The following is a 16,988-nucleotide window of genomic DNA, read 5'->3' on the forward strand; positions in this document are numbered from 1 at the left end:
ATGTGGCCATTACCATGGAACAAATTGGTAGATTTCGTGTTTTCTTCAATACAGAATTAATAGACTCAGTTAGGTTTGTTGTCATGTGTCCCCAACGTCATCCATTGTCCCATGCTAGTGTCCTTTTTTTCCTAGGAATGTTGTCTAACCATTGGGCTGCTTCAGCATTAGTATCTCTTATTATGTTGTAATAGTAAAAGAATCTAGGTTCAGTCATCCCATAGGCTAAAAAAAATAATAATTAAATAATGAAAACTAATTATTAAATGTTTAAAAAAAAGTAATGATAAATTACCTATGTTGACGACATCCTTCTTCAGCGCTTCATTTTTGAATCGTCCCATGAAATTTTGTGTAGTGTGTCGAATACAATAGACATGAACAAAATTATTTTCTGTCCAACCACTTCCATTTCTTGAGTATGCACTTCGAATAGCTTCATGACGATCAGAAATTAGGCACAACTCGTCTTGCGGTGTTACATACCGCCTTAAGTTCTTAAGAAAAAAAATCATGCATCGCTAGTTTCACCTTCAACAACAGCAAATGCAATAGGAATTATGTTGTTGCGACCATCTTGCGCAACTGCGACCAATAACGTACCTTTGTATTTGTCGTATAAAAAGGTTCCATCAACTTGAACAATTGGTTTGTAGAAGGCAAAACCATCAATGCATGGTTTAAAGGTCCAAAATAACCTTTTGAATATAACATTCCCCTCTTTCCCAGAACGAGTCGTTCCAAAACCAGATCGAACGGCTCGTTCTAAACTTCTAAAAAGGCCTAAAAACCTAGTTTAGAACAGCTCGTTCTGGTTTTAGAACAACCCATTCTGACTTTGAAACAGACTGTTTCAGATGCAAAATTAACACATGTTCAAGCAAAACGGCTTGTTCTGGTTGCAGAACAGGTCGTTCCAAATACGCGAAAAAAATTAAAAAAAATGTGAACAGTAAATGGTGCTAGTTGGGGAAATAAATTTGCAAAGTTGCTATTTGAGTAAAAAAAAAATTAAAATATATTATTTGAGTAAAAAATTCACAAATTTATAAGTATTTTTGAGAAAATTTTATTAAAAAATATTTTTTTGTATAAATTTTAATTTTTTAAAAAATACTTATATATAACTTATGTCCTAACAAACTCTATATTCAATTTCCATACTTGGTGAAAATTAAAATTACGTTTACAAAATTTCTTTAACTTAAAATTATTAGAATTTATTCCACTTGTTATAATTAATCTATTGATATGTTATAAATATTTTATTGCACTTAATATTTATTGAATAATTTTTTGATTCTTCAGAAACGATAAAGGCAAAATAATTGAAGAATTTTAAGTATTAAATAAAAATTACCTTGATGAAATAATTAATTAAGGAAAATAATATTGATTTGATATAAAAAAAAATAGAAAAACATGTATTCCAAAATAATGAAGTCATGCGACAGTAAAAGGAAGGAAACATTTTAAAAAACTATTTTATTTTAGAAAATTAAAACTGAAATTTCTATTATCAAATAAAAGAGATGATAAAACTTAAAACATTGAAATAAAAAATTAAAAAAAAATTAATAAATAATCATATTAATTTTTCTTAAATTTGACACATATTTTTTCTTTAACTATAACTTATATCTTTATTTTATATAATTTTTTAAAATAAAGTAAACATTTTTTAAAATCTATTATACATTACTTCTCTATGTACCACTCAGGTTTATGGAGTTGTCAAAAGTTGTGGAGTTAAGTAGAGAGTTGTGATTAATTGATTAGTTTAGCTTAAAGGTAGGGGTCTTATAAAGCTTTTTTAAGAAGGAACAATGATCTCTCTTTTCTTTTCACCCTTTTAGAAGTCTTGAGAGAATAACCAAATCTTTTTTTCATCTAGCCCTAAAGGCTCCCTTCCTTTTCCTCTTCCTTGTAATTGAACCAACCGACCAACTTGGAGATCAAAGCTCTTAAAGCTAAGGATCTCTCCTCGAAATCGTACAGAGCTCATCGTCTTCTCCTTCCCTCTTTTTATTTTTGGATCATCAAGAGGTAATGGGAGCTTGTAGATTAATGTATTTTGTGTGTGCATGGGGTGATTCCTATGTTGTTTGGCCCATTAGTGGCATCTATGTTGAGAATGCATGAATTTTATGTTGTGGGTTTTTGGGGTTGTTGAATGTTGAATATTGGTTGATGATTTTGAGTTGGTAGTAGTTGCATGAGATATTTTTGTGGTGTTTTGAGTTGTATGAAGTGTGGAGAAGTAATATGATTTACATGAATTCAATGTTGTGAAGTTAGAGTTTCCAGGGAAGGTGAATCCAAACCCAAGGTTGTTGATCTATTGTCGTTGAGGGCATGCATGTTGCATCTAACCTAGTTTTCATGTGGCATATGTTGCTTAGAGTTTTTTTTGGATGGGATGCATGTGATTTGATGGTTTTCATTTATTTTTGGGACTTATAGATGAGTTTGAGGTGGTTTAAAACTCATTAGAGATACTTTTGTGGGGTTCATGTTCGTAACCTCATGTCTAGGAGCCATCACAAGCGTGGCTTGGTGGTCATGGTCGTGATTGGCACTGCTAGAGGTTGAAAAATGTTGTAAGAGTGAGAATAGAATTGATCACGAGTGTGACTCAGTGGTCACGATCGTGATCCTTGCGGCCTAAAGTTGAAAAACATGTGTAGTAGTAGAATAGAGTCTCCCATGGGTGTGATGAAATTGTCATGATCGTAATTGTATTAAGATTCATTGTACAAATCGAACTAGCTATTAAGGTTTTCATAAAAGTTATAGCCTTGGATGTTAGCTTTCTAATGACTTTGAAATCACCTAAAAGAGATGTTTAGAACTTAAGTTATGACCTTTTAAGTGAGCATAGGTCAAGCTATCAACATTAGTCCAAAACATTGCGCTTGTTTATTTTGTAATTTTTAATATAGTACATGATGGAATTAGAACTTGAGGTCTTTATAAGAGTTATAGATAATCTACTTATCTTTCATATGAGATAAGAATAAACTTAATAGGAGTAGACAAGGTTGAGGAGTATGTGTATAAAGTGACTATAATATAGGGACAAGGTTGAACTATATTGATTACAAGTGACTGACTAAGTTTAGCACGAAGCTAGAGACTTAGTCCCTAATCAATTATTGGAGGGTAGTTAATGGGCTAATCCCAAGGGACTTAATGTTGCAAGTTAATCTCGCGGTATGCCCATACCCAAATTATTCTACCTTAACATAATATCATACTTCCTAGTTTAAGTGACGAAACCTGAGAAATAAATTTAACTTATGTTAATCGTTGTTTATAGCTTTATGATAATAACTATTTTTGCCTATAGTGTCAGCTGTTATTTTTGGTTTTACACTAATCGTTGTGATTCGGTAAGGTCAAGCCACTTAAATTGTCCACCTCAATTGTAGGAGATCTTCGTAGTTGATATGTGTGACGACACATCATTTGTATATCTATGTTGTTCTGTTGAATGTGTTGGGTGGATTGAAATTGTATAAATGATTATATTGCTCTAGTTATTTGTGATGTATTGGTGCTTATTGTTGTTTATGCCGCTTGTTATATAACTAGTGTTGGTTATATATATGTGTGTGTGTGTATATATATATATATATGTATATATATGTGTGTGTGTGTGTAAATATTGTTAAGTTGAAGGTGTAAAGGTGTATGAGTTGTTATACGATGAACGATGTTAACATAATATTGTATAAAGACAATGTATTGTTTGATAACTATGATGAAATTATCTAAGTTGTATGAGTGCTTGGGTACTTTAAGTTGTATGGCAAGGCATGATATGATGTAATGAATGATGTTCCTTTTAAGTTGTTTATGTTACATTTTGTTGTATGATGTTACTTTTATATCATAAGCTTACCCAATATTTTCCTTTGTGGTTTGGTACTGCTATAATCATATTTGGTATAAGAACATGATATAATTAGTAGGTTGAGTTATGATGTTCGATGGTGAGTCACACTAGAGATGACTCTTTTTTGGATGTTACTACCCTGAGGTAGCTAGGTCTTATATTGACGTTTGATCGACGACTAGATTTATTGTGTATATAATAGTTACTTCTTTTGTATGAAATATTATATATGTTCAAGAACAGCTTTTTTTATTTCCTACATATATGGCTACTTACATGAGATTTACCTACTTGCATGATATCAGACAAATGTTTAATGCTTATATTTTCGCTTATTTATTGTTGGACCATAAGAAATGTAATGACTAAACAGAATGTTACACTCTATTTTTTTTATATATATATAAACCATATATTTAAGTCTTGTGAATTAAAATAAAAATACAAATAAAAGAAATATCCTACTACATGATCAATTAAGTTTTCTATGAAAATAAATCATCAATAAAGTCGTTAATATTTCACTCTAATAAACATTATTACCCAAATGATAAAATTAAAACATAATAAAGGTAAATATGGTTTTCCGCACTCAATATAAATATAGTGAATATTAATCTTCCACAAGGTAAATGTAATTTTCTGATAAAAATGGTGTGAGGACAACGAGACCACCAAAATTTATCCAAGTTGATACATAATTAGATATTTCAAAAACAATAATAAAAAAATATTTTTAATCGTATGTATATATAAAAAAAATTTAAAAAACCTGCTGTGTGAAGGAAAAAGAATAAGAGAAAAATAAGAAACATGAAAATACAAAAGGTTAATGAATAATGTTGTAAAAAATATAATAAAAATAAAGATTTTTTATTTAAAAAATATGAGAGATAACAAATAAATACGAGAATGAAAATAAGTATAAAATAGATTAAAAATATGTAGTGAGTTTTTATATTTTTTATTTCTCTCATTTTTCTCTTTTTAATCAAACAAATTTATATTTATATTTACATTTATTTTATTTTCTTTTTACTACCAAACAAAAGGGTAACTTTCTTTATAATAAAAAAAAAATTCAATTTCAAAATGCGATGCATTAAATATTTTTATGAAATCAATTATCTTGATCTAATAATTATAAAGTATAAGAGATCAATTTGATGTTCTTAAGTTCGATTTTTGCCTATATAAAATAATAATAATTATATAAAAAAAATATTTTCATAAAAAATTTTATAAAATAAAAAGTCTAAAAATATTATTTTTACAAAAAAAGAAAATCGAAGTTGATATAATTTATAAGGACTTGATATTTTCTCCAATTATTTGAATTAGACATGCTAAATTGGGATAACAGCCTAACATTTTTTTATATAGATTATAAGTAAATTAATATTGTTTGAGACTAATTGAAATACTACCCAAAAAAAATGTTGATGAAAATTTAATTGAACTAAATTAATATTATTAAGGTGGAGTAACAAAGGTGGGTACCTAAGATTTGCAATTAGGGGTGAGCATTAAACCGACACCCGAACCGAACCCGAAAAACCCGATAAAAAATATTGTTTTTGGGTGGGTTCGGGCGGGTCTTATGGGTAAATCGGGTTAAAATTTTGATTTTATACGGGTTATATTGGGCGGGTTCGGTTTTGAATTTTTAAACCCGCCAAAAACCGAACCCAACCGAAAATGAGATAAGTTTAAATTTTTATTACTTTTGTATAACTAAACAACAATGGTCCAAACTTAAAAGTCTTTATTTCAAGTATAATATAGTCATCAATTTGTAACTTATTTTTTTCCTTTTTCTCATAACTTAGATATTTATTTTGTCTTCTCCTTCCTCATTCAACTTCTCAACACACTAGTATATTTTTAGAGTTATCTTTTTGCTTCTTTCTTTGTCTTTCTTTTTCATCTTCTTATCTCCATTTTGAGTATATTTTGTGTGACTGTGATTTCTTATGATTTTGTAATCTAACTTTATATTTCTTTTCCATGTAACAACTATGAATTTTGTTATCTTTTATTTTTGCTTCTTTAGTTTGTAAATGTTTCAACTACGAATCTACTTACACCATCTATTGTCACCTTCATTCTATTTTTATACACTATTTTAAAAATATTTTTTATCGTTTTAAGCTTCATCTTCCTTAAGATAAATTGGTTTACAAAAAAATTCAAACCCGATTATACTCACCCGCTTAAATCCGAATCCGTTTCAACCCGAACCGCCTCAAATTGAAAGCTCAGTCAGTCGGATATGAGTCACATTTTTTTAAAGTCGATTTACAATGGGTTAGACATTTTTCACCCGAACCCGACCAAACCCACCCGTTGCTCACCCCTATTTGCAATGATGGGTGGCATAAAATAGAAGAATATAATAATAATGAAGGAATGAAACGGATAGGCGGGTGGAGTAAAAAATAGCCGCCGTTCAAATTCAATGATTCTTTGACTTTGTTATGTAATCCATTACGTCACTCTAAGATTCCACTTCAAATTACTTGCCGCCTACGCTTTCTCTTCTTCTTCTTCTTTTACCCCTTAATTGTATATTTTATCTTTCTGATCTAAATTTTGTATAATTTTACTTTTTAATTAATATGATATAGGTTTAGTACATCATTTAATTTATGAATTTTTGGAAAAAATTTGATAAGATCTTTTAACTACGCAAATTGTAAATACTTCTATAATTTTATGGTTCAAATTAAATATGTGAAATTTATATTTTTTTATATCTTTATATTTAAAAAAATCACATCAAATTATTATTTCATATGATGATTTATGTATAAAAGTTTTAATAAATAAGAATAAAAACTTAATATACTAAATAATAACATAAAATAATAATATAATATGATTATTAGAATACGAAAATATAAAAGATATTATGTTATATTTTATAGATCGTAAATAATTTTTTAACTCTAGGAATTAAATTACAAAAGTATATATATATATATATATATAGATATATAGATATAATTTAATTATATTTTTTTAGTTTAGAGATCTAATTAAAACAAATTTAGAGACAAAAAATATATTTTAAGTTCTATAAAGTTAATGAATTTTAATCTTCATCCCTTATGAAATTTTCTTTATCTTTCGTTATTCCAAAAAATTAAATTATTGTTTTTGTCACCTTAAAATAAATAAAGTTTAATTTTAGTATTAAAAATATATAAATAATATCTATTTTAGGAATTTTGAAGTTTTTTTTTTATATAAATATCATGTTGATATTGTACTATAGACACTAGTGAGTATTACATAATAATAGAGTCTAAAAATATTAATTTTAGAGGATAGGAAATATAGTGCAAAATTTTACTTCCAAAATCAAAATTTATCCATTTTACAAAAAGTAAAAAATATGTTTAGATACTAACTCTTCCATACTACCAAAAACAAAATACTAACTCTTCCATAACGTAAAAATCATCAACTTATCAAAAACTGACATTTTAAAGAAAATTAATTATATATCAATTGTGCGTGCTAGATCTTATTTAATAATTTTGAAATTTGTGATCATTTATTTTAAAGGTAAAATAAATCATCGTAGTCGTTGATTAAAAAAATATTATGGTTAGTATAATGTATAGAACTATATACATAATAAATCATAAGTTTATTAAAATATAAAAAAAATTATATATAGTAAATATTTTAATGAGGAATAATTTAGATTATTTATTTTATTTTTAATGTGAGTTACTTACTCCATTTTAAAGAATCAAATGTGTGACACCCTCTACCCCATTATTAATATACAACAAAAGTAACAATAAAATATTTTTTTTTCTTCTTTTTGGGTAAATAAAATCTTTCATAGTTGACAAATATTTCAAATATAACAAGGTAGAAGATTCACATTCGTAACTCATAAATCATAACTCCAGTGTAAAAATTATAAAAGAAAAGAAGTTAAGATTTTCAATACAATTTAGTGTAAAACAAGAAATCATATATATACAAATAATAATAAAGGAAATATAAATTAACTCCAGTAAAGGTGGCAGTGCCTCCTGGTTAGGAATTAATTTATACTCCCAAATCATATAATAAAAATATAACAAAATGTACATCTTGGTCTTTTATCAAGAACGTTCAAATTACAATTCTTAACATATATTTTCCTTGAATTATACATGTTATCTACGTTATCTCTTCGTTAGAAATTACAAAAGAAGAGAAACTAAAGTTATAAAAACAATAACATATTAAACTAAAATAACTATGCCCCGATGTCACATCCTATCAGAGCATGCCCAATTGAAGCCTTTAAGCCTCATCACCAACATTCTCATGATGCTGATCATCTGCAACACAATTTAAAACGTATACAAAACAACAAGGGAGTGAGAAACATCTCACTCAGTTTCAGGTGCAGAAATAAAGGTTAGATAGCACACATACACACAACAAATACAAGTCATATGTAAATAATACACATAAATAATCAATATCACATATATACTCATTTATCATGCTAGGATGTCATGAACTCAACTCATAAATACATGCATGTGGCGCCATAAGGAAGTTTCACATATCATCACTGGTGACCCTAAGGCACACCTGCACAACTGTCGGTGACCCTAAGGTACACCTGGTTAGCATATCATCAACTGTCGGTGACCCTAAAGTACACCTGGTTAGCATATCATCAACTGTCGGTGACCCTAAGGTACACCTGGTTAGCATATCATCAACTGTCGGTGACCCTAAGGTACACCTTGTTAGCAAGTTACATCACTGGTATGCGGCCTCAGCGGCACACCTGGAATAAGATATGCATATGATGCATGTCATACATTCATTATTTCATGAACTCAACATTTAACTTATTACAGAATTTCATTTAGTACATCATGTCCTCATTTGTCATAGTCTCATAATCATAGTTTGTCTCAATAGTCAATTCTTAGGTCTCATGTCATTTGTCCATATTTCACATGGTCATGTCATCAATACTCCTCATAAGGTCCGCATAGGTATTCACAGAGATTCAGAGAGCATTCTTATTCATATTAAAACTCATGTATTATTAACATTAATTTCATATTCATTTATTACTTCAACAAAGAAAAAGGTAGAGAAAATAGAAAATCAGACAGAACAACGGCACTTTCAACAAAACAAAGTAGAATAAATAGAAAATCGGACAGAACAACGGCACCTTCAACAAAAAGCAAAGTAGAGTAAATAGAAAATCAAACAGAACAACGGTATCTTCAACAAAGAACAAAATAGAGTAAATAGAAAATCAGACAGAACAACAGCAAGGGATTGGGGGCCAATCCGACAAACAACTATCCAACAATTATCCCCACACCCCTGAGCGAGGTTCTCACTCCCCCCCTTACCTGGATAAGCGGAGCTGAAACTTAGGCAGAGCCTCCTCCTCTGGATTCCCTCTTCCTTTCTCTCTCTCTTTCTTTCTCTTTCTTTCTTTCTCTCTCTCTCTCTCTTCTCTTTCTCTCTCTAAAATTTCACTTTCTTCCTCTGTATGAAAATTTTCACCCCCTGCCCCTATTTATAGGCAATCTGACGCACCCGGAACGACTCGTACTGATTTCGGAACGGCCCGTTCCGGATCCTTCAAATCTGGGCAAAATTTGTAACTGGAACGGCCCGTTCCAAAATCGAAACGGCCCGTTCCCAAAAAACCAGAACGGCCCGTTCTGAAACCAGAACGGCCCGTTCTCAATCTCAGCAGAACGGCCCGTTCTCCTTCCGGAACGGCCCGTTCTCCATACCGGAACGGCCCGTTCCATGGCCGTTCTGGGACTACAAAAACCTCACATTTTCAACATTTGGAACGGCCCGTTCCGAAACCCAAAATACCCCTATAACTTTATTAAAATTACGAAAATGCCATTAAAAAAATAATAAAAATAAAAATTTGGGTGTTACAATTCTCCCCTCCTTTTAGAAATTTCGTCCCCGAAATTTACCTGAAAACAGAAATGGATGAGCTTCTCGCATCTTGCTTTCTAATTCCCATGTAGCACTTTCTTCAATATTTCCTCCCCAAACGACCTTAACCAAAGGGATTTCCTTTCCTCTTAGTTGTTTCACTCTCGTGTCATCAATCCTTAGAGGAACCGTTTCATAAGTAAGATTATCCTTCAACTGAATGTTGTCAAACTCAATGATATGGGAAGGATCATGGACATACTTTCTGAGTTGGGAAACATGAAAGACACTATGGAGATTTGAAAGAGATGGAGGCAAAGCAATTTGATAGGCCACTTCACCGATTCTTTTAAGAATTTGATAAGGACCAATGAAACGTGGAGTAAGCTTACGGGATTTCAGTGCTTTGCCTACTCCTGTCCAAGGAGTGACTTTAAGGAATACATGATCACCTTCTTTAAACTTAAGGTCTTTTCTCCTCTTGTCATTATAACTCTTTTGCCTACTCTGAGTTGCTCTCATCTTCTCTTGGATCATCTTAACCTGTTCAGTAGTTTGTTGAACTATCTCAGGTCCTAACATGACATTCTCTCCAGGTTCTACCCAACATAAAGGTGTTCTACATCTCCTACCATACAGAGCCTCATATGGTGCCATCCCAATACTAGAATGGTAGCTATTATTGTAGGTAAATTCTATCAAAGGTAGGAAACTATCCCAACTACCCTCATGTTCTAAGATGCAAGTCCTCAACAAGTCTTCCAAAGATTGTATGGTTCTCTCAGTTTGGCCATCTGTTTGGGGATGGTAAGCTGAACTCAATTTAAGCTTAGTGCCTAAAGCCTTATGCAAACTCTCCCAAAATCTAGAGGTGAACCTAGGATCTCTATCAGACACAATACTAGTAGGAACTCCATGCAACCTCACGATCTCACTGATGTACAACTTGGTTAACCTCTCCAAAGAGTACCTAATATTAATGGGAATAAAATGGGCAGACTTAGTCAATCTATCCACAATGACCCATATAGCATCCAAGTTCTTCACAGTCTTAGGTAACCCAACTACAAAATCCATAGAGATGCTATCCCACTTCCACACAGGCACATCTAGAGGTTGCATCAAACCTGAAGGTTTTTGGTGTTCTACCTTAGCTTTCTGACATACTAAGCAAGCATACACAAATTCCTCCACTTCCCTCTTCATCTTAGGCCACCAAAACATCTTCTTAAGGTCTTGGTACATCTTAGTGGCTCCTGGATGGATACTAAGGATACTCTTATGACCTTCTTCCAGGATTGCTCTCTTAAGTTCTGGCACACTAGGAATACACAACTTATCCTTAAGTCTCAAAACTCCATCCACTCCAATTCTAAACTCACTTTTCACACCTTGATTCAACTTCTCTACCCGACTCAATAAGAAAGGATCCATCTTCTGACCTTCTCTAATCTCATCTATCAAGCTATTAGTCACTCTTAAAGCTCCCAACTTAATACTCTTAGAGGTCAACTCACACCCTAAGCTCATATCCCTAAACTCCTCAATCATTTGCATTTCCCTAATCATCAAGGAAGACATTCTCAAAGATTTTCTACTCAAAGCATCAGCTACAACATTAGCCTTGCCAGGGTGATAATTTAATTGAAAGTCATAATCCTTAAGAAACTCTAACCATCTCCTCTGCCTCATATTCAATTCCTTTTGGTCAAACAAGTACTTAAGGCTTTTATGGTCACTAAAAACCTCAAATCTAGACCCAAACAAGTAATGTATCCACAACTTGAGCACAAAAACTATTGCAGCTAACTCAAGGTCATGGGTAGGATAGTTTTGCTCATGAATTTTAAGTTGTCTTGAAGCATAGGCTACTACCTTACCCTCTTGCATAAGCACTCCTCCTAAACCCAATTTAGAAGCATCACAAAATACCTCAAAAGTCTTACTAGGATCAGGTAACACTAACACAGGAGCACTAGTTAATCTCCTCTTAAGCTCTTGAAAACTCTCCTGACACCTAGAATCCCACACAAAAGGTTGGTCTTTCTTCGTCAGCTTAGTCAAAGGAAGAGCTAGCCTAGAGAATTTCTCTATGAACCTTCTGTAATAACCAGCTAGTCCTAGGAAACTCCTAATCTCAAATACTGATTTAGGTGTTCTCCACTCTAACACAGCTTCTACCTTAGCAGGATCTACAGCTATTCCACCCTTGGATATCACATGTCCTAGAAAGTTCACACTATCCAACCAAAATTCACATTTTGACAATTTAGCATACAACTGTTTCTCCTTAAGGGTTTGAAGAACGATCCTAAGGTGCTCAACATGCTCTTCCCTAGTCTTGGAATACACTAGGATATCATCTATGAAGACCACTACAAATCTATCCAAGTAAGGGTGAAAGATCCTATTCATGTAGTCCATAAAAACACCAGGTGCATTAGTCACACCAAAAGGCATAACTAAATACTCATAGTGCCCATAGCGGGTTCTAAAGGCAGTCTTAGGAACATCCTCAGTTCTCACTCTAATCTGATGGTATCCTGACCTTAAATCTATCTTACTGAACACACAAGTTCCAACTAGTTGATCCATAAGGTCATCTATCCTAGGCAAAGGATACTTATTCTTAATGGTCACTTTATTCAGTTGCCTATAGTCTACGCACAACCTCATGCTCCCATCTTTCTTCTTAACCAATAAAACAGGCGCTCCCCAAGGCGAAACACTAGGCCTAATGAATTGTTTTCCTTGTAATTCCTCTATTTGTTTCTTAAGTTCAACTAACTCTTTAGGGGACATCCTATAGGGTGCTATAGATATAGGTGGGGTACCTGGTACTAAGTCTATGCTAAACTCAATCTCTCTCTCAGGTGGTAAACTAGACACATCCTTAGGAAATACTTCTGGAAATTCTCTCACTAAGGGAATCTCATCTAGCTTACTATCAGTCTCAAGTGTTAAAGAAGCTAAGATCATGTACACTCTTTCATTGTCTTTTAAACAAGTTTTAATGTCAGCAGCACTAAGAAATTCCGTACTCTTACATTCACCAAAGGAAATAGATTTCTCAAAGCAGTTTAAAAGGACATGGTGAGAAGATAACCAATCCATGCCAAGAATTACATCTAATTGACTAAGAGGCAAACAAATTAAGTCAACTAGAAACTGCTTATCAGAAACTGTCAAAGGACATTTCAAACACACTAGGGATGTAGTCACAGGACCATTAGTAGGGGTTTCAACAACTAGATCAAAATCTAACAAAGACACAGGCAAATTCAATTTTTGGACACAAGAGACAGAAATAAAGGAATGAGTTGCACCAGAATCAAATAGTACAACAAAAGGAGTCTCAGCTATGAAACAAGTACCTTGTATCAAATTTTCTGACCGAGAAGCTTCAGTACCACTAAGAGCAAATACTCTCCCCACAGTCTTTGGACGCTCAGTTTGCGAACCCGATCCAATAACACGTGTTCTTCGTGGTTCAGGACATTGGGTGCTGATGTGACCCTTGCCACTGCAATTGAAGCAGGTAATCTCCTTGTCAAGACACTCAGACTGATTATGACCAACACGTCCACACTTCCCACATCTTCCTGAAGGAGTGGACACAGACCCTCCAACACTTCCAGTAGCACTAACAGTGGATCCTCTAGTAAACAACTTACTTTTATTAGCAGCAGCTTTACTCCCTTGAAATCTATTAGAAGCGAAGTAAGGCTTACTCCTTCCCGAAGTACTAGAACTCACAGCACGGATAGGACCTCCAACTCCTTTATAAAAAGCAGCACGAGTACGGTTGTCATGATCATAAATGCTGCACTTATTGACCAGAGTGGGAAAGTGATATATCTCCTGATAGTTAATTGCAGTTTTCACTTCAGGACGCAGACCATTTACAAATTTTATGCATTTAGCTCTTTCACCACCCTCACCATGGTAGTGTGTGCAATAACGAACCAAAGCATCAAATTTGGCAGCATACACAGCCACTGTGTCGTTCCCTTGATTCAGCTCAAGGAATTCCATTTCTTTCCGACTTCTCACATCATCCGGGAAATACTTCTCAAGAAAGACCTTCTTGAAGTTGTCCCAATTCAAGTGCACCCCTCCATCAATCATCCTCCGAAGTGCTCCTTCCCACCAAAAGTGAGCATCAGCAGTCAACATGAATGTGGCCAACTTCACCTTCTGAGCGATGGGACAATCCATAACATTGAAAATTTTCTCTATTTCTGTTAGCCAATTCATAGCAGCATCAGGGTCATATCCTCCTTTAAAGGTAGGTGGGTGATTTCGTTGAAATTGCTCCAACCAGTTAGGAGTAACTTCAGTCCTATTGTTATTATTCATAGCTTGTGCTAATGCTTGAAGAGCATCGGCAATCGCACGATCATTTCTACCAGCCATAGTCTAAGAAAATAATACAATCAATAAACATAATCAATCATCATACTAGCATACCAACAAGTTTAACAATCAGTTTAGTCCATCATTCATGTACCAAATAAACATAGTAAATCAAGTAAGCATAGTAAACTCATAACTCACGGTCGATTAGATCGACCTGCTCTGATACCACTAAATGTGACACCCTCTACCCCATTATTAATATACAACAAATGTAACAATAAGATATTACTTTTCTTCTTTTTGGGTAAATAAAATCTTTCATAGTTGACAAATATTTCAAATATCACAAGGTAGAAGATTCACATTCGTAACTCATAAATCATAACTCCAGTGTAGAAATTATAAAAGAAAAGAAGTTAAGATTTTCAATACAATTTAGTGAAAAACAAGAAATCATATATATACAAATAATAATAAAGGAAATATAAATTAACTCCAGTAAAGGTGGCAGTGCCTCCTAGTTAGGAATCAATTTATATTTTCCAAATCATGTAATAAAATATAACAAAGATATCCATTCTGGTCTTTTATCAAGAACGTTCAAATTACAATTCTTAACATACAATTTCCTTGAATTATAAATTTTATCTATGTTATCTCTTCTTTGTAATTTCTACGAAGAGATAACGTAGATAAAATTTATAATTCAAGGAAATTGTATGTTAAGAATTGTAATTTGAACGTTCTTGATAAAAGACCAGAATGAATATCTTTGTTATATTTTATTACATGATTTGGAAAATATAAATTGATTCCTAACTAGGAGGCACTGCCACCTTTACTGGAGTTAATTTATATTTCCTTTATTATTATTTGTATATATATGATTTCTTGTTTTTCACTAAATTGTATTGAAAATCTTAACTTCTTTTCTTTTATAATTTCTACACTGGAGTTATGATTTATGAGTTACGAATGTGAATCTTCTACCTTGTGATATTTGAAATATTTGTCAACTATGAAAGATTTTATTTACCCAAAAAGAAGAAAAGTAATATCTTATTGTTACATTTGTTGTATATTAATAATGGGGTAGAGGGTGTCACATTCACTAAATGTGACACCCTCTACCCCATTATTAATATACAACAAAAGTAACAATAAAATATTTTTTTTTCTTCTTTTTGGGTAAATAAAATCTTTCATAGTTGACAAATATTTCAAATATAACAAGGTAGAAGATTCACATTCGTAACTCATAAATCATAACTCCAGTGTAAAAATTATAAAAGAAAAGAAGTTAAGATTTTCAATACAATTTAGTGTAAAACAAGAAATCATATATATACAAATAATAATAAAGGAAATATAAATTAACTCCAGTAAAGGTGGCAGTGCCTCCTGGTTAGGAATTAATTTATACTCCCAAATCATATAATAAAAATATAACAAAATGTACATCTTGGTCTTTTATCAAGAACGTTCAAATTACAATTCTTAACATATATTTTCCTTGAATTATACATGTTATCTACGTTATCTCTTCGTTAGAAATTACAAAAGAAGAGAAACTAAAGTTATAAAAACAATAACATATTAAACTAAAATAACTATGCCCCGATGTCACATCCTATCAGAGCATGCCCAATTGAAGCCTTTAAGCCTCATCACCAACATTCTCATGATGCTGATCATCTGCAACACAATTTAAAACGTATACAAAACAACAAGGGAGTGAGAAACATCTCACTCAGTTTCAGGTGCAGAAATAAAGGTTAGATAGCACACATACACACAACAAATACAAGTCATATGTAAATAATACACATAAATAATCAATATCACATATATACTCATTTATCATGCTAGGATGTCATGAACTCAACTCATAAATACATGCATGTGGCGCCATAAGGAAGCTTCACATATCATCACTGGTGACCCTAAGGCACACCTGCACAACTGTCGGTGACCCTAAGGTACACCTGGTTAGCATATCATCAACTGTCGGTGACCCTAAAGTACACCTGGTTAGCATATCATCAACTGTCGGTGACCCTAAGGTACACCTGGTTAGCATATCATCAACTGTCGGTGACCCTAAGGTACACCTTGTTAGCAAGTTACATCACTGGTATGCGGCCTCAGCGGCACACCTGGAATAAGATATGCATATGATGCATGTCATACATTCATTATTTCATGAACTCAACATTTAACTTATTACAGAATTTCATTTAGTACATCATGTCCTCATTTGTCATAGTCTCATAATCATAGTTTGTCTCAATAGTCAATTCTTAGGTCTCATGTCATTTTTCCATATTTCACATGGTCATGTCATCAATACTCCTCATAAGGTCCGCATAGGTATTCACAGAGATTCAGAGATCATTCTTATTCATATTAAAACTCATGTATTATTAACATTAATTTCATATTCATTTATTACTTCAACAAAGAAAAAGTAGAGTAAATAGAAAATCAGACAGAACAACGACACTTTCAACAAAACAAAGTAGAATAAATAGAAAATCGGACAGAACAACGACACCTTCAACAAAAAGCAAAGTAGAGTAAATAGAAAATCAAACAGAACAACGGTATCTTCAACAAAGAACAAAATAGAGTAAATAGAAAATCAGACAGAACAACAGCAAGGGATTGGGGGCCAATCCGACAAACAACTATCCAACAATTATCCCCACACCCCTGAGCGAGGTTCTCACTCCCCCCCTTACCTGGATAAGCGGAGCTGAAACTTAGGCAGAGCCTCCTCCTCTGG

Source organism: Cajanus cajan, chromosome 2 (genome assembly GCF_000230855.2).
Source record: "Cajanus cajan strain Asha chromosome 2, NIPB_CcT2T_4, whole genome shotgun sequence".
NCBI lineage: Eukaryota > Viridiplantae > Streptophyta > Magnoliopsida > Fabales > Fabaceae > Cajanus > Cajanus cajan.